The following is a 24,297-nucleotide window of genomic DNA, read 5'->3' as shown; positions in this document are numbered from 1 at the left end:
ACTATTCGATATCCGCAAGAAATGGGTTGATCTACAATACGTCTTTATCGCTTCTCTACTTCTTTAATTTTTATTATAAACGGTGACAGAGAAATTATAAACATATCGAACTTCATGAACTTAACAGGACACATGGCACAGAAATCATATCATCCCATACGTCCTCTGGCTTTGGTCCTGTGTTATGCAATTACGATTTTCTTGCAATTATTTCAGCTCTGTACAATTGTAAAATAAATAGAATTGTTGCTGAAATCAGAAATATCAATTCCCAGAATATTCTTAAAAACGTTTTTCGCTGAAGAAACAATCATTGTAGGGAGAGTTCCAGAATGTAATTGTCTTGACGAAAAATTATTTACTACCGCGGAACCGTATTAATTGTCAACAGTCATATACGACTCAAGAATATAAACATGCTGTAATTGACAACAGTGTGTTTGTTCATCAAGGTCACAATGCTTGCGGGAGATGAAGGTTGGCGATTAGTGATGTCATAATGACATCATCGGGAAGTGTAATATTTACCATATTCACTGTTAGGGTCGTGTTAATATTTTTACTGCAGTCTCAGTTAGTGTGAATTAATTTGTGACTTCTCATGAAGTATGGGAAAACGCAACTTAAATAGATCAGCTACGTAAATAAATGAATTTGGGAAGATTTTCTTAGGACGAGGTCAAGTTGTTCGCGCAGGAGCAATCGGTGACGTCAGAGGAAGTGCACTTGTAGGATAGGTTTAGTGTGGTACGTGCTGGAATCATAGGTCTAATATGTTATGCACGTTGAATTTATTCAACGAAAGGTATTATACAAAACAATGCAAAGGTTCCTGCTTGAAATAAAAGTTGTTTTTTATTTATAAGTATTCGCATTTCGTTTCAGACAGTTGTCACCTGTAGGCATAGGTCGTTAATCAGTGAGTGCAAAATGAAGGCGGTTAGGGGTCAAGTCTTGAAACCGACTGCCTATTATTATCAATACTTTGATTATAATTCCATTGTCTCGCAGTATATTTGTACTTGCTGTTTTATAAATTATGTTATACCATTTCTCTGATGGCATATGAATTGTGCCGAATAACATCGAATTGCATCTAACTGCTGTAACTGGTTATTACAGAAATCTGTAATATACGTATAAAATAGGTAAAAGGATAAGATGGCATGCAGAGTATGTTATTACTTTAGTGCCAAAGTGAAATAACATAACATATTTTTAATAACCTTCAACAATTTTGTGTACTGTTAACTATTATTTAAAGAATGTGCAGTAAATTAAAGATTTTGAAAGCCATCATTTCACACTGGATTATCTGAAAGGAGTCTTTCTTTGTTTTGCAGTGCTGAGGTGTTACATAAGCTGAATCCATCAATACTAACCTCCAAACGGAATCTTGACTACTGACTGAAGTGAATGAAGGTAATGTTCATAGCAGTGTGTTTACAATCACTGTGAATTGGTCTGGAAAAGAGGTATGCATAAGTTCTGCCTCAACTGTTAAATGTATTTGCTAATTTTATTAGTTGTTTAATTCCAGAATGCCATAGTGAATCATTAATCTAACTTAATTTAGTAAGCTTAGTTTTGGCAAATAAAAGTTTTTGTTCCTAGGATCTTTACAAGGAAGGTACTTTGTTGCATATTTATTATCTACAGTGACTATCCTTTTGTTTTAGCAACTAAACTAATAGGAAATATTAAGACTTTTAATTTGCAATTAGCAAGTGGCAAATTATGCTACCTCATTTTCATTACAATTCTCGTGTTGGTTTGAAACATGTCTGATTTCTGCGTATAAATGCTCTAACAAAATGTTTGTGTGGTATCTTTGAAATTGATCAAATAGACCTCCAGCTTGTAATTTCTCATAAAGGTATCTGTGTACCTCATTTTGTTTTGGCACACGTGTTTACAGTGTTAAAATGGCACCATCTACTTTGGAGGATTCAGTATGCCATCCTATCGGTAACAGGCTATACTTTACTGCTGTTTGAAGTCAGCTCTTCACTGTGAATGTGTGATTGTATTTTCTTTCTTGTGGGAAAATATGTAGTGTTTTTCTCGGTGCCTATCACCAAGCAGTGAGTGCCTAATCCTTTATTTCTGCTATATCCACATGTACTTCTTTACCACTGTAATGAACATCTCTGAAATTTGTAGACATTTGTATTATCAACATCAGATATCATGTACCTATATATAGTGTTGCTTGAATTACGACAAAAGGAAATGTGCGTATTGTGTTTTTTATTTTGCACAAAATAATTCTTTAAATGTTGCATATTTATTGATGATATGTTGTCATATGAAGATGAAGAACATTATGCATGCTGCGAGTTCAAGGCTTGGTACAAATGAAAGGCTTGCGTTCTACATGCCAAAACAATTACAGAAATCCCCATGAGTCTTTTTTTCAAGTTTCTTTGCAGAATTTCTGATGCAGCATCATCCTTTCATTGCCTCCCTTCTGCAGTATGTGTGTGAAAATTTAATAGCTGCTTGAAATGCCTATTTAGAAGTCGCTACTGCGAAACACTTTGCTGGTAGCCTCATTACTCATGTCGTTTGCATGCCCATAAAATGCGTGTTCATCATTTATTGGAATGAATGAACATTTATATTCATGAAACACTTTGCAAAAATTGATTTGACTGTCAGCACCGGTACAGCTACATTTTTTAAACAATGTTCTTCAGCATGTTTTTATTATCTTGCCATTGAATACTGATTATAAAACAGTGAAATTTAGTGTGTAGAGATGTGGAATTTGGACATTGTATGTGATCTACAAATGGTGTTAGTGCTTTTTGAAACATCTGTACAAACCCAGGATTGCCCATTTGTTTCTTGCCTCTCCTGTTCATCTGGACCCATGTTTGTACTTTCGTTGTTGGTGTGTGGATTAGAAAGGAAGAAATCAGTGTATAGATACAGTAAGCAAGTCATAGTAGAAGAATTACAAGTCATAAATGAAAAATTCCACATAAATGTTTCACGTTAAGTTTTAAAATTTCACATGTAATTAACAGGCTGCTCTTAAGGCTCTCAAACTTATAAACAGACTAGACTTATGATAGAAGGAATTCAAAGCTTGCGTTTAATGGGAACACATGATTATGAAGTAGATACAGTTGTTTCAACTCTTTTAACTGTGGTCTTCCTTACTTTTGGCGCTCAGGCATGAACCAAAAACCATGTCAAAGCACATAAACTGTCTAACCTGAAAATGAAACGGGTAACCTTCTCCTTCAGAGTGTACATATTAAAATTAGTGCTTAATTTGGAATGTAGTAAAATTTTCCATTTTTTCCGTCATCCAGTAATTGATGAAAGAAAATTTATACATTAAACCCTTTCACAGCATGGGGGATATTTTTCTTGGAAGAGGTGCATTCAATGAATGAACTTAATATTATATGGAATTAATGGGGATATGGGAACACGGGCGTGGATAGTCAATGTTAATAACGAAGAATATCGTAAATGTACTATAATTATATCTGTTTATGAACAAACTGTGTAACTTAAGTATTGTTGGAAAGTTAAGTGTTAAAGTAAATTATCAAAGACTTCAAAATGAAATATCAGTGGAATGTTATGCCATATGCTGCTGCACCCATACCACTGCTCAGAAGATCTAGAATCTTTATTTTCTCATTGAGTGTTGTAACCTTACAACTTTTCTTTACTTCATTATATTTTGATTGCTCAGTGCTGTCCAAGGGTAATATCAGGAAAACAGTTTGACGCGATTTAACCCAGTAACGATGCAAGCGAGATTGAGACTACAGGATTCATGCAGTTTGTTAAGATGAAGAGGGAGTGAAAAATGTAGGAGGAAGAAATTGCTGGTTGAGCTGAATATTTACACTCTTACATGTGCTGAATGAAACAAGAATTCGTTATAGAAATACATAACAAAAGCTAAATGTTTGTAGCTTTTACACAGCAGTGGTATATTTCATATGCTACTACAGCGTTTGGCAGTCCACGTATAATCAAATTTTCTGTGTTTGGCACACAACTGTTTGCATTTATTTTCACACGTAGAATGTAATACATGTTGAACAAAGTTGCGTTGTAGTTTAACTAACTAGTTGCATTGGAATACCAGAGTATGTGAGAATGTTGTATGGTACTTCTCTCTGAACTGAAGTCTGTCCAGTTGTGCTTCCACTTTCCTCCAGTATCTGACAAATGCAGAATATTTATCTGTAACATCATTAACTCCGTGGGACATTCAGTGGATGGCAAAGGCACTTCTTCGACTTATTCAAAATACTGTAAGATGAATTGATGGTGTTGAAAACTGAGTTGCCCTACATTCATGCAAGTTTTGGATAACCATTCTCATCTTTCGCCTGTTTAGTTCTAGGTTGCTAACCCATCTTGAATATGTTTATGCTTCTGTACAATGTCTGTGTGGTGTGTATGGAGCTTGATTCTAAAGAGCCGTGTTTTAACTGTTCCAATTAGCCACTAACCTGCCTACATTTGGATAAAAAACAAGGATTGTTTTAAAGCATGCATTACGCATGTAAGATGTATCAATTAAGGGTAGCATACTTCTGCTTTCTTCTTGTATGTTGTGGCATCTGTAAGTAGCAGCAGTATGTTGTCAAATTTTACGCCATGTGGCAACAGAGTCTGCATAGCTTCATTGCACTGCAGACATTTCCTTATGTGACAGAAGAAGTGATTTCCCTGGTAGTGTTTGATGATTTTTCAAAACCCCAGTAACAGCATTGGCGTCCTTAACATGACAGTGCAGGGCGTGAGGGTTGCAGAGTGCTTAATATTTGTACAGGAGGAGGATGGGTGACCTTTGTGGGGTATTTATGTATAACTGCTTCAATAAAGTGGAGCTTTCGTGGCAATTGAAGTTGATGAAAAATTCTCGGGTTACAAGCCGTGTCAGGTGGATGAACGGTGAATAAACCATGTCTTCTGCCAGATTGTTCTCGAAACGTTGGTAGAAGATATGGTTTATTCGCCGTTCAGGCCCCTGATGTGGCTTGTAACCCAAGAATCTTTCATCTGCTTCAATAAAGTTGTGAAACTAAGAGTCTTTGTTGAATGGTGGAGCTGGAGGGTTGTGTCAGTGAGCCAGCTGTGGCACCATCACAGCTGAGAATGTACGTGTGTTTCTAGCAATTACGAGTGATCTTAAAAAAATTACATCCGGTGACAAGGAAAATGTGAAGTTTTTATAATTAAACAGTCTAGTTAACTATAATTCATGGTCATTCCGTATCATGATTGACCCTTTTACCATCATACATTCAACATTTATCTGGCCAGCTTCCTCCTAAGTGAATGGCCCATGGGATTTAGACGTCACCTACCCTAATCTTCTTCTGCACACTTCATGTTGTACCGCACTTGTTATCAGAGTCCAGTAGAGAAGAGGCAAAGGTGATACCTGGATGGTAGTGCAGTATGTTTGCTTCCAGTTAAATGTTGTGTAACTTGAGAACTTTCGTGCCACAGTAAATTTTCCACATACCTGACAAAAGACCTTACCATCAGAAGTGAAATTATTAAAATTATTGACATTCTGACGTAAATGGGAAGTGGCATTTCATTTTGCTTTTCTGATTTTTGTGAACAAATTTAAACTGCTTCACCACAGTTCACTTAGTAAATTGTAGTACTGTGAACAAGCTATGTGAAGATCTGTGGCGGCTGATACTTTGCACCCGATGGCTGTGGTTATAATTGCCTTCCCAGTTACCTGATTAGCCAGACGGAACATAGATGTGTGAGCAGGTGTGGCTTATGCTCGTCCTAACACTTAAAGTGCTGGAAACCAGAGTGGGGTATATCTGTATCCAAGCAAAGATGGGTACTTTTTGACAACATCCAGCCCTTAGCGTGACATGCTGATAACAGGCTGTGTAGTCATGTGTGAAATATTCAGTTATCCATTTTGTAAGGTGCATATTATTAAATTTTATTTATATAACTCAGAATATTTAGCTGATATATACACAAGCAATAATTGCAGTAACCTTAATGTAACATTTATTCTTATGGGCTTAAACAGCTGCAAAGATTTTTTTGCATAGAAATCTGTTCTCTAAAAACTACAAATACTTATTCTCCTAGTGGCAGTTCTTTACAGGTATCAGTTACAAATGTTTCTCATTTGATCTTCTGGATAGATTCATAGTGGCAGTAAACATTCTATTCTTTAAATCTGAACACTCGTGTATTAAAGTTTGCCCTGCTGTCCTTACAGTGAATATAAATAAATGTATTTGAAAATCAAGAACTTGGGAAAAATTTGGACTGAAGGCATGCGAATAAATGACCTTATAGTTGAGGAGTACAAGGATATTAAATACATTGGGTGCACTTGTGATGTGGTTGAAGTAAGAAGATTTTGGTTGGAGGGAGCTCTTGGAAAGTGAACAGTTGGAATAAATGGGAGGAGAATAATAACAAAATAAATCATATAGGTAGAGAATTTGTCATTTATTTTGTATTGAACCATTTCAGTATGGAATCAGGGTTCAGCAGGTTTTGTTGGACCCACAGGAATTTACATGGTTATGAAAATTGAGCACTGGATGGTTAAGCCACACAAAATTTTTGGTTAGGACTCATTTATAGAATGATCCTATTAATCTGTAGAGGTTGTGTAATATTGAATGGTTGTACAGGACAACAATTTTTTGCACAAGCTCTCCATAGTGCAGTTTGTTATTCAAAAATACATAGAAAATTTTTAACAACAAACATCGTGTAATGTTTAGTTTTTGAGTTCCTGTGACAGCCAAACTGGAACTGCATCACGGAATATGCTGATAGTTATCCTACTACTACTATGCTACTATGATGTTGCCGAATTTGCGTGATGGTCAAAGGGGGATATGTTTCCAGAGTAGGGGAAATTGGTAGTGGAAGAGACATGTAGTATAGGAAACATGAATATTGAACAAAACTATTGTGTTTTAATGTACTTATACAGGAGCAGTGTTGCAGTGTGGCAAAGAGTTTCTCAAATCAGCAAAACCACACGTGTGTGGAACACCACAAAGATTGATGTATACATTCAATACAGTAAGTGTTTGGACTGCTATTTTCTTGCGCACATACGTGAACGCAGTGCCATAGGCTAGAGGTCATACATCACAGTATTTTTGGGGCACTGGCTGTGTAGACATATTGTCCTGTATTGCAGTGGTGCTTTGTGACCAGTTATTGTACGCTGTGGTGTCGCGTGTGAGGCAGTGGTTTCAAAATATGAAAACTGTCAGAGAACAGGAACCCGTGACTGACAAACTGCACTCGTACGCTGTACGTATGGTCATGCTTCCATGTTAAGTGTGTATACTCTGCAAGCTCTACAGTGAGCTGACAGTCAGTAGTTTGTGCACACTGCATGAAAAGGCCAAAATGGTTCTACATGCAACGCCAGATGACTGTCACTGGCATCCAGGGTAACCATGACCTCGTCACCTGATTGGTGCCTTCTCATCCACTACAAGGAGACTTGAAAATGTGCAGGATCGACACCAGACAATACGCATGCAATGCGATACTGGTTTTTCCATCAGTGATGATGCCATTTCAGAAGTGACATCTAGTCCCCAATGTTCCATGTGGGAAACTTCACAGGAGGATTGTATCATTAGTTGTCTCCGCTGGGTACTTCGGTGGCAAAAGTTATGCCCATTCAAAATACGCGTCATGGAGGAGTTATACAGTGATGATACTGACGGTCAAATTTTGTGAGTGCTGTCAGCAAACATGAGAACAGCAGAACACCCTGGAGGCAGATATTCTATTCATTTAAGCATGCTTTAATCTCAATGGTTCATTGAACTGATGCAGTGTCATGTACTGGTCGGACGAGAATACTCGTACAGTTCTTGATGCTCACCGTCAAATTAATCGCTGAATCAGTGTGTGGTGTAACCATACACTAATATCTTTGGGTCCTATATTTCTGGTTATCAAGTTAACAGAAGTCTATTACCATCACTTTCTGGAGACCCTGTTGCCATCTTGTTGTAAATTTACGGCATGCAAAAGAATCTTACGAGCATGAACGAGATGTTTCGTAAGCAAAATTCATCGGCCATTTCTCACCCAAGTCTCTCCTGATTCTCTACTAGATGGCTCTAGCAGTCAAATGAGGATTGAGTAGAAATTGTGCAGAGGCAGTGGGCTGGTCACTCACTACTCACAAATGCACGCTTCAAAGACTAAGAAACCTCCCACATGGGAGGAGGCCAAGGCTTGACTTTGGGCTGTTGTACCATAGAAGAAGAAAAAGAAGGAAGATGTTGCAATCTTACTTAGATGCAATGAGCCTCATATCATGCTCTTAATTGTAGTTACAGTAGGATGGAGCACTGATGTACTTTAGCTGTATTAGAATTGTCTGAAGGTGACATGTGGAATGCCCACCAAGTTTTCCAGACCTCGCCACTGGATTTTGCCTCTGGGATCACTTTAAATCCATGGTGTATGGTAACCAGCCGCAAATCATTGTTGCAATCGAGGACAATGACTGCTGCTTGTGCTGTATTGACATGTGGCCAAGTGTGGCAGATGTTGCAAGTCAAATGGATCATCACAAATGTTTGTATGTACAGTGACTACATTAAGTGTCCATCTTCTTGCTTACGCACTGCAGCATTGTTTCCATAAGAGTATGTTAAAACTCAGTGGTTTTGTTCACTATTTTTGTTTCTTCTAATACCTGTGTCTGCTTTGCTACAGCTTTCTCCTTCTCTTGAAACACGTCGTGTCATGTATTGTTATTGCTGCAAATGTTGCATGGCTTTTGCTGTTGATAGTAAGGAGAGTGTTGCGATGTAACACCTGTTCCGAGATAAGTAATTCTGGCAATTGAGATCGGGAACGTGTGATTTGAAACGGCTTTTCCACCTTTAAATTTTTCTGTATATTGCCAAATAATTAATTTCTTTTTTGACCCTAAACTTGCGGAACACCCCCCCCCCCTCTCTCCCCCTCCCCGTGTCCAACATTAATTTTGGCAGTTGTTTTATAGTTTTGTAACATTATCTCATATATGAAGGAAGAATGTGTCAAGTTTCTGCAGAGAAAGTATTTGACAATGGAGAAATTAAGCATGTTGAGGTCACCTAGTACTGAAGTGTAGGGGGGTTACAGTAAGCTGAACACAGAGCTTAATGGTAATATTTTGAACGTAATCTGCAAAATGTGCATGATTTTGTTGCAAACGCTTGTGACCATGTCAAGTGTGATTATTCCCCCCATCAGGCCGTGTGTCTCATAGCTGTCCACCTGCCTCAGGTGACATTAGCCAAAGCAGGTGTGCACACACAATTCTAGAAGCACTGGAAACATTGAGGAACAACACTGTCCATCCATTTTTGCTATTCTGGAACAGTCTTTGGTCCTTAAGGCAAGTTTTTGTTGACAAGTTAAGTGAGACACGTGGAGTTGGTGGGCAGAGTTCTGTGTGCTACATGTCCTGAAGTGATTGTTGAGTGAAGTACAGGCCAGCGAATTGTGGTACTTCTGTGACTGAGTGAAATGATGCGGCGGGATAGCAATGGAGTCGTAAGAAGAGAACACTTCTACACACTGAGAAGTCTGACATCTGTAGTGAAGTCTCTGATTTGTGAACTGATAGAACATTAATCAAGGAAATAATTAATTATAATAGTGAATAGAATGAATCCATCTTTTATTTTAAGGAACTTGCAAGGAACCCACGGTTTAAGCATTGATTTCTGTTACTGTATGAATGCATATAGTTATTGATTGTGTGTCCAACTATGTGTCTACATGTACCAAGTTTACAAGTGTTGTACAAATTTTCATGAAATTTGGTATGGACATTATGCCATTTGAGTTTACTCCAAACTCATAACTTTTTGTTCCCTACTGTTGGTAATACAAGTATAGTGAGCAGGAGGTCTGCTGCCTCGATGTCAAGAAACAGTTGTGGCATGTCCAGATATGAGGTTGAGGTCACTGAGGAGTATGAGTCTTAGAAGCATTCAGAGCACAAAAGACATTTATTCTCATTGATACTGGACTGTGACTCGGTGCTTGTGACGTGTATGTGTTTTCTCACTAACCCATGTACATGAATGTTGCTTCATCACTAAAAACATGTTTTCTGAGGAAGTCATCATCTTCATCAATGCAGTTTAACATTTGTTTATAAAAGTCATATTTCCTTTGTTGGTACGTGACGGAGCTTTTAACAGTTGAATCCTGCATGTCTTTACCATAAGCCGTTTCTCTGTACTTCCTGACTCTGCTTTTCGGCATTCCAAGCTTTTGACTAGCTCTTTGTGTTGACTTCTTGTGCACCATTTTCACGTTGTTGTCTGACGCAGATGGTCGGCCTTGTCCCAGATTGCTGAATAACGCGTTGTGTTTGTGAATTATTAATGCCACCCATGTAACGAGGGGCACACCGGTGGGGAGCTGTTTCTCAAAACTTGTTTGGAAATGATATCTCACATTTGTCGCTGAATGCATTTCTTCATATGCGGAAGAGGGCATTCCCGCTGTAATTTGCTATTACTGATTCGTGTGATCACCGCGTTTCTAGAGGAAGAAGACCTGTAAACTTGCAGCTGTGTGGTGGAGAACTTGAATATAAGGCCACTGCTGTAGTGCAGTTTATTTTCCAGTTTTTGCCCAGTGAAATTCTCAGAAACTTTGTTTTGCCAGTTGGCACACATTTTGACTTTTCAGAATGTTCAGTTTTGTAGAATTTTTTAGTCGACATTGACATATTTACTTGGTGAAAATTAGTCTTATTTATTTTCATATTCAAGTTTTCATTGTGTGTGTGTGTAGCGTGCGTGCGGATGATGGCAAATGTGTAGCAGATTCTAGTCTTAAAACTTGTAGGGGAAGGGCCGCTAGAAACCTATGCATGGATGGGAGGATAATATTTAAACAGATCTCAGAGGAGTAGAGGGTGTGGACTGAGTTCATCTGGCTCAGGATAGCGTGCAGTTTGCGTAAAGGACTGGGAATTTCTTTACTAGCCGAGTGAGTGTTGGCTTCTCAAGGAAGACCCTGCTCCTTGGAGCTGTTCTGTATAAGAAGTAGTTGACATTATTTTTATTACACGTAGTTTGTATAATTTTCTCCTTAGGGCTACAGTGTGGCTTTTCTTTGATTTCAGACTGAATTTTAGCAGTTACATGTTCGATGTGTTGGATGTGTAGAACTGTGTCATTTTGGGTAAGTACGCTGGTTATTTCAGTGCGGGGTGATGCTAATTTTTAATTCTGTACTGCAGTTTGATTTTATGTAGGGAAGGGATTTTCTCCTTGTTATCACTTGCCCTGCTGGTCACATGTGTGCTTGGACACTGGGACCGTGGGTTTGAATCCCACCCGAGGCATTGATGTGTGTCCGCATCTTTCTGTGCCGTGTGTTGTCCTATGTAAGGGCAGAGGCCTTGCGACAGGCTGACTGCTTGTCCAAGGAGTCCTACCAATTGTTAAGAAACCTCCCTAACGAGGCAGCCGCGCTTCATGTAGGAGCAAAACGGATATATAAGTAAAAATCACCGGTCCTTGGTGGGAATTTGACTGCTGATCTCCATCTAGTGGCCAAATACAAATGTGTGTTTACTTTGTTCTTTGACACAGGTACAGTACACCATAATCTTATCACCATAAGAATGTGGGATGAGTCATGTCATCTAAATTATGTCATTTATGTGGTGTAAATTACATCATTGGTGCAGCATAATTACCCTTGTGACAAGCAGGAACAGCTTCTAGTGATGTGCAAGGGATATTAATTACCTGCACTTTTTGTTTATAAAGTCTCCAACGTCTGTGTTTACAAATAATTGACTGAAGGTGAAAATAAATAAATAATACCATCAGTGGTGATGTTATGTAAGTCTGATGTAATTGCTAGATTCTAAATTATGTCTTATCAGTACTCTGTTTACAAGAAGGTTGGATACTATGTAGTGTTGTCACGTGGTATCAGAGTGTTCCAAAATAAATAACCCTGTCCAATCATAGACAGAGATAGAACATTAATGGGCTGATTTAATGATTGCTGTACTGCATTTCTGTTACATTCTGTTTCAGTCTTGTTAAATTTTATTAATAATATTTTTCTATTCAGTTTCTGTTGCCCCCTCTTAGTAATGGCGTATCTTTTATGTGTGGTGTTATGATGTTAGGATTAATTTCCAAACACTTAAAATAAGCGCGTTTATTGCCTACAATTATGAGGTTTTTTCCCCTGTTCACTTGTGCTTTCCTTCTAAAGCCTGTAGAATGTTTTGTGACGTGGCTTCCATCACAGAGATTTGAGAATGTCTGCTGCAGTAGGGAGGTGCATCCTGTGAAGTAAGAAACATTGACCACTTTCTTCTCTTATCGCATTTGAAACTGAGAGGTATTTCATTCCTGGAGGAGAGTGGTGTATGCAGTCACAGCAGTCTTCTGACATTGTGCCACTTAAGGTGTACTCTCATCGTGATATATTGAGTCTCTGTTGTTTGTTTGGTTCATTTTGTTAGGTTAGGTAACGTTTTGAAAATTTTTGTGACCTTTCGACACTTATGGCTACAATTCGTCACGCTTTGTCAAGTTTTGTAAATAATCGTCACGTTTCGATACTTCTGACCACATCTTATCACGCCGTTACAGTATGTCACGCCTAGTCACGCAAATTCACGATTGGTCACTTTTGGTCACGCTTTGTAAATCTTCGTCACTTTTCGAGACTTATGGTGATTTCTGTTCAGGACGTCACGCCTAAACTCGTTGTGCCACGCTTTGGCACGCGTGTTCACTAAGTCACGTTTCACACGCTTACGTTATGTTACGTAAGGCTCGGTTAATTTTTGGTAATTTTCAGTACTTCAGATGAAGTTACGAAAGGTTGGGTTAGGTTAGTTTTTTAGATTAGGTAACGTTCTGAAAATAATCTTAAGGTTTTGCATATCGTGTAGTGTGTTGGATTATTAAAATAAGCATACAGACAGTTTACACTATAAATGCCACTAGTGCCAAACGCGTTTCGACCTCAAGAGGTCATCATCAGTGACAAAAACGGAATTAATTCATGCAATATGATCAGAAAAATGTGGTTTTAAACAGATCATGAAACCATGGTAAGTAACACTTCACTTTACCCATTAATAGGAGGGTGGGGGGAGCCCAGATCCTGTCTAAACGCAGAGGCTAGAGGAAACTCTGCCCCCGTCGGTGATCGAACTTCGGTCGTCCAGTCCGTAGTGAGTCATTAATTTGCAGTTTTTGGCAACGTTCATAATTTTAGTCAAAGTAATGTGGATTGGGAGACAAGTGTTTGCCATTATTAAGGAACTGTAAGCAGGGGTTACTTCTCAAAGTAACACCCGTCAGATGTCCTCCAAGATTCATGCACTCGGACCGTAACACCGTACATTATGCCGAGAAATGTTGCCAGTGGCCGTAGCATTAACTTTCTCATAAATTTGCTGCTTGGCAGTCGATGAACACTTCGGAGGACTGAGTTTGGGCATCGAATATTCGTCGGCCTCCCAGTTCGCCCGAACTGTCGCCTTGTGATTTATGTTTATGGGACTGCTTGAGAAGGAAAGTATTCGAAACACGTCCGACATACTTAAATGACAATAAAAAAATGTTTTTTTAATAAATTAGAGCCGTGTCACCGGCCATGTTTGCCTTCGTGTGCTCGCAGGCTTTTCGTCAACATTAAAAAAAGACTCACTAATTGCATGTATCGGAAGTCTAAAATTAGAAGACATGGGATGGCCCTCGACATTCTCGTTCGATTCTGCTAAAACCTTTCTTCTGTTGCAGGATTTGTTGTAAAATGCGACGGCGGCCCAGCGTTCGTCCTCTGGCTTCCACCTGGTGAGTCACAAATATGAATATGCGACTAATTTACGTGCTAGTCGATACAATTTTATGGAATTTCAAATACAAACTCATTTAATCAGCCATTTACTTTTGGACTGATTTTTTTATGACTGCCCGATAGTACGTCATGTTTTCTGCCTGTGTTGGCATTACCTAAAAATGGCCCAACAGACGTCTTTTTACTGGTACACTGCAGCTGTTGACGGAAATTAAGGTTTAGTGCAACAAGAGTTTAAATAACAATTTAGTGTTTAACTTTTTATATAAATAAAATAACTAGTAATATATATATATATATATATTACGTGAATTGCTTTTAAATTGGAAAATTTCCGGTATTAAAATAAATAAATAAATAAATAAAAATCAGGAATTACGTTGTTGCTGAGGCGAGGCGTCCGCCACGTTGCCCTCGCTGATTCCAAAACCTGCCAACAGGTGGCTCTATGCGGGGTCGGATCGACCGGGTTTAGTCACTGTGCTTACATTATTTAATATCGTCGTTGTCGTCTCTCGCACTTTATGTTAGGAAATAAAGCAACCGTGAAAATCGTTGTGTTGTGGGCACATCAAAGAACATTTTAGCAGTGGCCGTCGCATAAGCGAACTCGCCCTCACACCATTTCCGATCGGTTTACGTTTGTTTAAAAAAGAGTAACGGCAGATTCTAAACTCTGATTTATGCAACACCACGGATGACGTCAAATGTGTCTTCTCTGCGTTACCAGCAAACGCGCATCGAATGCGGATTTCATTTCGTTTTAGACTGTCCAGACGTGAATTGATCTTGCCCCTTGTCTCTGTCATTCGTGATCCTTGCGCCTGAATGTAGTTACGTTATTAGTAGCAAGTTTTAGTAGAACTCAGTATATTATGGCATTATTTAAATGCTCAATCTTCCGCCAGCTTTGCTTTAAATACATCTGAGGCACTGTTCACAATTTGCACCCATGCTTTTCGTACGCTCGAGTTGTTTAAGCTCGCAAGGGAGGATTCCCCACACTTGCTCGTTATTCGTTCATCGGTCGTCAGGAAATTGCCCAGTGATACGAAGCGACGTGTTCCAACCAATCTCGCCCTCCGCACTGTCAGATCTAAGAAATGTAACCGAGGAACCCTCTCCGAATATCAGCTTCATAAATAAGCCGCCTGCTGATGCCCAACGCAGACAAGTCAGAAATAAAGTAAACGTAACCCACGATGAAATTGATGATTAGCAGAGAAGTGACTCCGTCCCAGGAGAAACGAGGTCCTTGGTCAAGGCTCAGGGATTCTGGAAATCTAACCAATGACGTCAGGCCCTGAAACAACTCAGTCGTGTTTAAATAAGTAATTTGTGTTTCTTTAAAAACGACAATTCTTTTCTGGTTTTTTTTGCACGTATATATTGACAAAAGACAGATTCGAGCACGAAAACCCAAACTTAAAATGACACCGAACAACAAAGAACGGAAAAATGAAAGAACGACTTGCCTCGCCATCAAGGCATTCGTAATACAGGGTGTTTATAAATTATCATCACAACTTTACTCGTGAATAGAAAGACATAGACCCACTGTTTGAGCATTCATCTGCGAGAGAAACTCTCATCAAAGATTGTTCTGAACATTACACGCTCTCAGCATGGGCGCCATTTGTAACACGACGTTCAAGCTCCGTCCATGTTCGCTGCAGCATCAACGCCCTTCAGATCGTTTGTGTCGGCCACCCGAGTTCGGTGTAGGGGCTTAGGAAAAAATCACAGGGCGTGATGTCCGGCGATCTCATATCCAGGTAATTGCTGTAGCAAGTGGGTGTTCGCCTTCCCTGATACGTGGAATGTACGATTCGTTGTCTGCGTCCAGTTTCTCAGGCATTGTCACTGCGAATTCCTTACGGGGTGCCCAATCATCTGGAGACTCGTAAGCAAACAGAGACAAGCATTTTGGTGACAGCCGGCGTATTGTGGAATGCGGTAGGCATTTTCATCCCGTGTGCCGCAGTTCGTCTCGACTTAACGTGGACTGCGGACAAAGGTCCAGCGATCCTTTTGACATTTTCATCAGAGTCACGTGGACGCCCTGAACCTCAGTTGTAGAAAACACTTCCGGGCTCCTTAAACTCTACGTCGTTCTGAAACGCCTTTGGACCGGTGTATCCGATTTTGTTTCGATACATCGAAGGAGGAAATTCTCGCTCTCGGTGCGGGCTAATGGCGACTGACCTGATCCACACGGGTGCTACCATCTAACGGGAACTCGGTAAAAATTTCAGAGTTTCTCTCGGAAATGGCGCCCAAACGGTGTATGTGTGTCGTTTCATAAAGGTTTTAAGAACCTGTAAATATAATTTATATCGCATGAGCGTAAATTGGCTCGACTGTGCAGCAAAAACCAAGCGCTGGAAATGTGAAAGAAAGTTCGAAACCCTAAGCGATGTAAGCATCTGTCCGCGTTCTGTGCGTTCCACTGGCTAGAATGATTCATGCTGGATTTCTGCCAAGGAGAGAGACCAGTTTCCTCCAAATTTTAAGAAAAGCGTGAGTTAGTCTTTACGACTTTTCCGAGCCGACGGAGAGGAAAGCGTGGCGAAAGCTTTACTTCGGTTGGTTGTCCGTGTTTCCTCGTAGAAGAGAAGATTACGTCTGCATTTTCGAATCCCGATGTCAAGAAACGTTTCTAACGCCCGTCGTGTCTTCGTTCAAAACCGAGAGCAACTGAAAATGGCTACGGAAATTTTCAGATTGTCCAATTGCTGTTTGTAAACGAACAAGACGTTCATTAAATGACAGTTCCACATGAGAGTCGACAGAGTAATCACAAAATTCAGTGTAGAAGGGTGATTCGTCATTGTTCAGCTTTACGATCTTTCCACGATCCGTTCGGTCTGCAGTGTGAGCGAGCAACGTCTTGTATGCCTCCCCCCCCCCCTCCAACAACGATGGGTCCGGGGGCATTTATCTTCTTTGATTTTGTTATTCTTTCTCGTATTATTATTCCATTTTACAGGGCATTTATTTCCATGTACCTGAGACAAATCTTGCCCCTGAGGTACGTAATGAGATAAAGTTTCACATGCATTAAACAGATTTCGCGTGAGGCATTTTTATATATTTTACGTGAGAGTCTTTCGAATGATGATCCTAGAATGGCGGTTTTCTGAAGTTCTCTGATGTCGTGTTCGCCCGGGATGTTGGCCAAATATCTTTTGAGTGACAGTTTCAGTTGCTCCTGTAATTGTTGTTGTTGTTGTTTCTCGGCACCTCCTTTTCGGAGGTTTCTTTCACAATTTCTGCTCAGTCCTGATTTGACTGCCAGAGCCATCTAGCAGTTAATCAGGAAATGGCCTCTGACTTTACTTCCCCTCCGAAGGAAGTTTGTGCTACGGACTTTTATCTCCCTTAAAAGTCCATCGACCTCGGCCGGGATTGAACCCGCGGTCCAGTGGTGAGGACGCTAACCACTAGTCCACCGAGGGCGACTGCTCCTATAATTATTGATTGGAATTACTTTTGCCTTGTCCGGGGGCGACGTACTCATATAACAGCCATGCATTTGTGGAATGCCGTTGTTTGTTGTAGGTGAACAACAGGCAGATTCGCGTGGTCGGAATTACGTCACTGTAATTAAACGTGTACATGAAAAATCAAATTTGGAATCAGCGTATCAGAACTAATGCAGCAAAAGTCTCGTGTCTGACCGTCTCCTTTCCAGCGCAAGTGTTGAGTTTCTTGCGAACACCCGCGTTCATTACCACTGCAATCGGCAGTTCTGATGCCAACATTTTGCGTGAGGCGACGAGCCTTCGTAGATCTTAGGATTTATTATGTGAGTGAGTACGATCACTAAATTGAAATTATTAAAATACTCAGTATTATGGACTGTCGTTAGGTTGATAATGGAGGCAGCAAGTTCCCCCGACCACAGCCATCTCCTTGCAGTTCATTGGTCACGTGACGTAGCCGCTAACCCAGCATCCTTTCTCTCGTGCTGTCTTCGCTATTGTGCGTGTCTGTACGCGCTTTTGTGTTATTTTTAGATTCCTGTAGGTCTAACTGTGGCCCAATTCAACAGGAAAATAACATTACGAAGCTTCAAGTGGTAGACTCACACGAAGGTGAAGTAGATTTTAGGCCTTGGCCTTACGCACTCTGATGTTCAGTTATCCGGCGCAGTCGTGCAACAGTGTATTTGCCCCTTCCAACCCCCGGTATGCAGTAACGGTCTGTTCTTCGCTGTGCTAGTTCCCAGCAAACTGCCTCGTTACGACGTCGTCCTGGTCCTCTCGAGGTAAGTCTCTGTAATCGCTGTTGCTTCAGACATAATTTTCCAAGCGGTGGTGACGCCGTCGTGTAGCTCGAGCGCCGGAAGCCATTCGGAGAGCAGATTCGGTCCTTCAATGTCTCTGTCTGCCACAGAGTAGTTTTAAGTCTTCGTTGTAGTTTGAAGGTTTTCAAAGAGCCCGGGTCCTCGTTGTTCCTTGTAGATCGTGTGGTCTGTTGTTGAATTGTCCATGAACGTTAAACGTCTTTGATCGGTAGGACGATTGACGAATTCGAAGAGATTCGGTCGTGGCCTATCTTAAGGCAGTATCCCAGAAGTTGTGTTGAGTTACTGCCGGAGACCACTAGAGCCTCACGATGGTCCATCTGCGGACCGAGATTTGATCTGTCGTACACGTTTTTGCCATTAGACGCCCCCGTCCCTGATTTTGTAGCAAATGAAACCAGGAATTTTTCTAATTCCTGTGATGGTTAGAAAACGAGTTACGTGTGTATTTTGTGCTAATGTATCGTGGACGACAGCTACGTCGTACCAGAAGACGCAGGAACTAGGCTCTCGTCATCGGGGTCTGTTCATTTTAACGAGGAACGTCGAATCAAAATCACGGCAACAGAAATTGAAACCCGATGTTCAGCGACTGCTCTGGCGAAAGCAACGACTGATTGTCTTGAACGAAATTGCTCAGTGGCATTTGAGGTTTTCACGGCGGTGAGTCCGAAGACGGCTGTCTTCTGGGTTCTAGCACCAAGTGTACTAACATTTCAGAGGTCCTTGCTGCCTCCATCATCAGGGCAATAACTCATTGCAGACTGCACGGCGCTACAGCCCACAAGACAGCCATCTTCAGTGTGTATCCTGTTGCCAATAGTGCGCCTGATAATATCAGTTTTTTATAAATTACTTTTATTTATTACCCTGTGTCCCGCGAGTCGATAGGTTTGGAAAAGCTTGGAAACCCCTGTTTCAAAAGGAGTTGCTGTGAAATTCACATTTGAGGAGAATTGCCACGCAGCCTGCTTGTGGCTCTGTTGTAATGTTTCCGTATATTTTTTGATGCAGTTTTCAAGTTTTTTTGGTTCATCTTGTCACTTTACAAAGCGATCTCTGATTGTTAATTTGGCTTACATCAGAGTTCCGCAAGCCACTACATACGTCATCATTGAAATTTTGCGAATTGGCGAATGTAATGTATTTGATCAGACGACCAGCGTCCACGTGTTCCGTAAACTCGACACGCAGATATCGGTAACAAAGTTAATGTCCCGTGCTGTAGTGTGTATGCATGTTTTGGGGGGCATCCTGTAAATATTAGGACTTCTCATTACGAAATAGAGGATCCTGACTTTTCTAAATATGGCCTGGGAATAAACAATTTGTTTTAGGAATTCGTAGCGGGCAGGATTCGGCGGGCAGTATCGTACGCCGCCTGTGGGGCAAATGGCTCGCTCGCTTTTGAGCGGTGCTGTACCGTCATTGTCGCTTGAGTGATTCTTACGTACTGTTTAGGTCCTCCATTACCTTCTTTGGCGTCTCTGGGAGAATGTGGGTCTTCAGTCGTGTGGATTTAGAATAAGAAATTTAAAACAAAATGAGGCTATACACGGCGCAGAAATGCAGAAGACAGCCACTTTCTGTGAAAAAATTGATAAAACAGTCAGTGAAATTTAAGATGCTGGGAATTTCCGACGATTGAGATTTTTATCAAGCGTCTGATATACCAGAATCAGCTTTGATTTAATGAGACACAGTAAGGATGATTTCTGCCGTAAAAGATTAATAACCACCAGCTCATCGTATTGAGAAGCTCGGAAAGTGCATTGCGTGCCAGAACACACATTATGTCCTCAGGCGTTCTTTGCGACGTTCATTTGGAGACATTAAACTCGTCACCCGTTTTGGCCACCAGGTCGCAGCACCTCAGTAATTTCCTCATCCGCCATTTTGTGATCACTGCCCATATGATATTCAGAATGTCGCAGCCTCCACCCGCATCAAATTTAATCCCAGAGCGCCCAGTGGTTCTCGATTTGAATCGACTGCAGCAACGGACGGAACGCGTGACGCCTGATTTCTCTGGCGATGACTCTCCGTGCTCTTGGTTGTCTTAAGACGCGACATTTCGAGACTTTGTCGCCCCAATTTGAAGATGTTTTGAGGTGCAGCGTTCAAGCAGGCGACCGATTGATACACCTGGATCGCGAACAGCGGGTACTTGTTCTGCGCGCAGTGGATCCGTTTCCAAGAAAATGAAGCGGTGTTACCATGGCTACAATCTTTGACTTGTACGTGCGTCAGCTACGAGGCCCAGGCGTTACGAACGTGCAGCCTACGTGGACAGGGGCAGCTCGTGCTTACAGCCGACACTCTTTATTTCTGCATTTGTGGAAAAGCAAAATTTTTATCTTTCTGTGTTTAACGACGCTTTATCAACTGATGCTTTTTAGCTTCGAATGGTAGGATGAGTTGCAGAGCATTTTGACGGAAGCAATCGTGGCCTGCGATCCCGACGTTGCCTGCAGGGACTGAGAAGGAAACGTCGAAAATTCTCTGTGCTCTTGGTCCCAGGAGTGAAAGTTGGGCGAGGCCGAGGACAGTTCGTAGCTCGTCTACAGTTTTACAGTTTTAAATTCCATTCTCGCATAATTGTTTAAGTCAGTATCTAAGCGGACATTAGTAGATTAACTCGTGGTTTTGCGTCGTGTTCTGTCCTGTCTTCACGCAAATCAATTCGTGCCCTCGGCAGTGCAGTTGATCAGATGTCAGATGAGGGCTTGAATCTATTTGTACGTGCTCTTTGGAAGACGGTGACTAGTGAACATTTTACTTTACTTAATCTTTATCCTCTTTCACCCGTAGGTGTCGAGGTTTTATCTGTTCAGTTGATCTATTTCGGCCATTGGTAGGACTCCTTGGATGAGTGATCGGCCCATCGCAAGGTCTCTACCAATACAAACACAGAAAGGACGCGGACAAGCATCCATGGCTTGAGTGGGACTCGAACCCACGGTCCCAGCGGCCAGGCCATGCCTCAGACCGCGTGGCCACTGCGACCGGCACTAGTGAACATTAACACGCGAAAATATTTAATGAAAATGGATTAAAAACCGCAAACAGAAAATATGTTTAGGTTTGTCTTTACACTTTGTGAGCCCATGAAGCAGTGACGAAAGAACAGAAACTGACGTACGAAGATGGCGAAGCGGACCGTGACTTTGCTGTGTCTTCCGAAAACTCTTGGATCACCTGCGTCACGTGATACGCTTCTTCTGAGATCGGCATTGGCCGTGTCTCGAGAATGTGAAAATCCGCTTCGACGAAGCCGTGCTCTTTGGAAGGAAAGAAATTAGAAAATATGCGCGCTCTCTTCGCCTTGGATTCTCATTTCGTGAGTGCTCCTTCCAGACAAGCAACGAAGGGCCTGCGGCCCTGCAGTCCTCGAGCTTCGTCCATTAGGCTCATAACAACTGAGCATATACTAGCACAAAACGTGTTTCATTTTTCTTTGGATATTTTGTTTAAGATGCTACGAATGGCCTCAGAAACACCTGGGTTTTCAAGGAAGGTCATTTTATCATCATCATCATTAGTTTTTAACCAAAACTGGACGATGTCGATATTAGTATAACTTTCCTGTTGTGCGGTTTTCAGAAGACGCAGTGGTCGCGTTTTGCTTCCTGGCAAGTGAAAGCAGGAGTTTATTACAGGTAAAATAAACTCGATACTTTCATTAACACAACCAGGACGCTCGGGTAGGCGTCCCTGTGTTAAAATACCATTGAACACTTGTCTAAACTGTTGCGGAAGGCAAGCCGTATGCCCAAAGTCGAGAATCCCTGAGCAATTTTATTGTTTAATGTTTTATAATAATTTAAGGATAAACATTCTTGCGTTAATGTACTAATAGCAAGACTGGAAAGGCGTCTTCCATAGCGAAAACGTTCCACGACAAATTATAAGCGTCCACACCCCGACCTTCTGAGATTTACGCGAAAGTTGTTCGTCATGTGTATTCATTCCGTAGAACACAGGATTCCTAAAAAAATTCAGCAGGCGTGCGAAAATAATAGAAATTGCAGGGTTTTTTTAGCAGAGGACACAAAACTGATTTTTCGGCTGTTTGAAAGGAAATGAAATCATCCTTTCAGATTGTGTAACTCACTTTTTATTTTAATGACACCTTATGTAACCTGCGGCCTTCGAGTTTCTTACGAAATGTAACTTTTTTGCTTTGCTACATATATATACTGTTGGCGCTCAACAAAATATCATTCTGGTGCAGCTGTGGGACCTCTTTCAACATCGCAGGTTCTCCGAGTCTTCGCCTGCGATCGTTTGCTCACGCGCACGAAACTGCGTGTCATTAGTTAAGGTTAAATGTTCTATGAGAATGAAACACACACACCTATTTGAAGGAGGAACCTAAGAAATATTCGCCCTCTGATGGTGTGTGTGTGTGTTTCAAGAGCGGAAGAATCCGAGTGCAGATTACACAGTGGCTCGTGAATTAGACGTTTTCACGGGGATGAAAATGTGGCCTGTGCGTCAGACCCCAGGTGATATTGGGGATGTTTCGCTTGAACTTAAAATTCCCCGCCCTTGAAGACATTTCAGTTCTGCACGACGCGCAGAGTGCAATCCCGTTCTGTCTGCCTCCGGTCTGGAATGTCGCAGGGTCAGCGATCGGACCGCGATAAAGGCCTGTCGCATTGCCTAATGGGTAAGTTGTTGGTCCCTCCGCGCAGCTGAAGGGTCTTCAGGTCATGAGCAATTAAGAAATTCCTCGTCTCTGTGTGCGTTGCTTGTAAGGACGTTCGCTGTGACACAGAACATTTGAACTTCAGTAAATGCATTTGGAATCGCTTCATCGCAAGAAATCTGTGGTGGGCGTGACCCAATGCTTGAACATTTCGTCTGAATGTACGACGGTGGTTAAATAGAACTCTACCTTCTCACGTAAGCAGACCAGACCAGTTTGACTGTTCAGCATTTAAATGCCGCCAATCCAACTGCAGTCGTGGTAAGACTCGACTTGCTTTCCGTGGAGGATGGCGCCCCGTGCCCCGTCCTTTGGCGAGCAGCGGAGGAGGGAAAATGGGGAGGCATATGTTGACCGCTGCGTTAATTTGCAGTGACAATGCCGTGGGCTGTTTTTGTAGTAACTAAGGCCGGTATGACAAAGTAAGTAACCGCAATTCGGTCTGAATTTCGCTTTAATCAAATGTGCAAAAAAGTTGAAGCAGTGTTTTTAAATTTTTCCCCACATTGTGCGCGGAACTTTATCCGCGTCGGTTTCAGTGTTGCGCAGATAAGACGTCGCTGTGTCGTGATTTCTTAAACCGAAGTTAATTTGAGTTTATATCTTATCCATAACTCACAGTATATAATGTTTTAACCAAATGGGCTAGAATTATATTAAATGCACCCATTTTAGCTTTCCGAGATTATTTCGCAGCGGAAGGCTCTAAGAAATAGCAGACGTCAATATTTTCTTTGTCAGAAGTGCAGTAAATTCCATTGCGTTTTCAGAGAAAGTCTGTCGGAAAAATGATCGAACCTGAAGAACGCTTACCGACGAAAACAGGAAAATGAAAGAGCTCGAGTTGGTTAACGGTGCATCTGGAACTAATTTCGGCATTCTTAACATTGTCGTCATTGCCGGGAGTGCGTGCTCCATACATGAACGCAGACCCCACCAGGTCAGGTCCAGCGGCAGTTTCGGTCCTCTTGAAGACGGTAGAAAAGAGCATATTATTTCTGCCTCTGACACGTCTCATTCGAGCGAATGAGAAATCTCTTTCATAACGACAACAAATTCCTCAAAGATCTCACGTCCTGAAGATAAGGCAGTTTCGAATTTGTTGAAGATATCCCCGCAAGGAAACACGGAAGAAATCTGAATCCAAAACAATCCCTGGCCGTCTTCTGGGTTGTAGCGCCGCGCAGTCTGACAGAGGCTGACCTCTCTACTAGACTGCAGACAGCCATCGTCTTCCAGTTCCTGGTAGCTCTGATTACAGCGCGCTCTCCGCACGGCTGTGATACTCGTACAAGTTACGCTGATACTTTCTTACGAATTTCCTTCGAGGCATGTCTTCTTCTTCTTCTTCTTCTTCTTGTAATTTCCATTGCCCGGACTTCGATGCCAGTGATTGCCGCTGCATTTT

At 41.4% G+C, this 24,297-nt stretch overlaps 1 protein-coding gene across 12 annotated transcripts in view; it reads left to right on the top strand.

The window, feature by feature from the left end:
- The first annotated feature begins 553 nt into the window (after window positions 1–553).
- Mef2 (myocyte enhancer factor 2) overlaps window positions 554–24,297 on the top strand; it is a 101,424-nt gene continuing 77,680 nt past the window's right edge. For 2 of the 12 annotated variants that reach the window (XM_087354913.1, XM_022065761.2), the window contains exons 1-4: window positions 692–805; window positions 1,344–1,422; window positions 11,156–11,214; window positions 13,812–13,865. The gene's annotated coding sequence lies outside the window, so the exon portion shown is untranslated. Of the gene's footprint in view, window positions 806–1,016; window positions 1,149–1,343; window positions 1,423–11,155; window positions 11,215–13,811; window positions 13,866–24,297 lie in introns of those variants that run through there. The other 10 variants (XM_022065769.2, XM_022065760.2, XM_087354915.1 and 7 more) reach the window with 9 other exon arrangements.

This window comes from Zootermopsis nevadensis, unplaced genomic scaffold, assembly GCF_977971745.1.
Source record: "Zootermopsis nevadensis isolate Lab colony 2312 unplaced genomic scaffold, Znev_1.0 Znev_ptg000024l, whole genome shotgun sequence".
In the NCBI taxonomy this organism is placed as follows: Eukaryota; Metazoa; Arthropoda; class Insecta; order Blattodea; family Termopsidae; genus Zootermopsis; species Zootermopsis nevadensis.
The sequence above is the reverse complement of the archived record's forward strand: the minus strand, read 5'-3'. Positions and strand labels throughout refer to the sequence as shown.